Source organism: Octopus bimaculoides, chromosome 8 (genome assembly GCF_001194135.2).
Source record: "Octopus bimaculoides isolate UCB-OBI-ISO-001 chromosome 8, ASM119413v2, whole genome shotgun sequence".
In the NCBI taxonomy this organism is placed as follows: Eukaryota; Metazoa; Mollusca; class Cephalopoda; order Octopoda; family Octopodidae; genus Octopus; species Octopus bimaculoides.
Window position 1 is genome coordinate 87,863,178 of NC_068988.1, and position 1,529 is coordinate 87,864,706.

At 33.4% G+C, this 1,529-nt stretch overlaps 1 protein-coding gene across 1 annotated transcript in view; it reads right to left on the minus strand.

Annotated features, from left to right (window-relative positions):
• The window catches only part of LOC106880431 (tetraspanin-18), a 535,121-nt gene that overhangs the window by 283,441 nt on the left and 250,151 nt on the right, over positions 1 to 1,529 (minus strand). The window lies entirely within an intron of this gene.

The window sequence follows — 1,529 nt, forward strand, 5'->3', positions numbered from 1 at the left end:
GTGAGTAAAAATAAATACAAAAAAAGGGTTTTGTATGATCGTGTATAGAGGAATATATTATTTAATTTAATTTAAAAGAGTTCCAACTCTGTCTGTTTTTTATGTTTTATTTATATTCTTGTAAAATTAATGTGGGATATAGAATATGGAATATATAATATATAGTATAAAAATAGATAGTACAATGAAATGAAGTATTGAATGTCTTATTGAATATATGGAATATGTCTTATTGAATATATGAAATATTGAGTGTTCAATATAAAGGATTAAATATATAAAGGCGAATACGTATTTTCTATACCTTGTGGTATTTCATCATGGCCGGTATCTGACAGACTGTAATATACACATACACACACGCATAGACATATAGATATACACACGCATACATACAGATATATACACACACATACTTAAACAGACATAAATAAATATATATATATATATAATATTTTAATATGTTGCCACATTTGTAATATGTCTTTTTTTCTACATTTTTTCGTGCAGCTGAAGATTGCTCTTCATATTGCATTTAAGGTAATGCTCACATTACTTAAATAAATTGAAGTAGCATGAAACGTGCGTACTGCAATCACTTTTGAAATCCGTGTTGCTTATTATTTGATATATATATATATATATATATATATATATATATATATATATATATATATTGACAGACACACGTATGCACACACATTTATATATACACATACAGGTATATGCAGACGTACATACACAACCACGCACACACATATGTATATTACATGGGAAAATGCGAGGAGCAAGAAAAATAATAGTCTTATGATTATAAACCTGAAAAAATGCAGGACAAGTTATTACACCTGGAAACGTACAGGACAAGTTATTACATCTGGTAAAGTACAGAGCAAGAAATTTTTTTTACTTAAAACATTGCAGCTAAGGATAAAATTTGAATATTAAAAATTATTTGATTTTAATTCACAAAGTAACATTATAATTTAAAAAAGGTACCATCATTTTGTTAAAATATTGACACACTAGAATATTTTAAAAATGAGAACCAGAAGTACCAATATAGTACCATGTCCGGCATGCTAAAGATTCTGCCATCTTGCCTTCTTATCTAAATTAATCCTATATTAAGAAGTTGAATGACAGATTGGTGATCGGTAGAATGCCTGCTAACTGTCTTATATTTGCCTACGTATCATAGGGTGAAGGCGCATGGCTCAGTGGTTAGAGTGTCGAGCTTACGATCGTGAGGTTGTGAGTTCGAATCCCGGACCGGGCTACGTGTTGTGTTCTTGAGCAAGACACTTTATTTCACGTTGCTCCAGTTCACTCAGCTGTAGAAATGAGTTGCGACGTCACAGGTGCCAAGCTGTATCGGCCCCTTTGCCATTCCCTTGGATCACACTGGTGGCGTGGAGAGGGGAGGCCCGTATGCATGGACGACTGCCGGTCTTCCATAAACAACCTTGCCCGGACCTGTGCCTCGGAGGGTAACTTTCTAGGTGCAATCCCATGGTCAGTCATGGCCG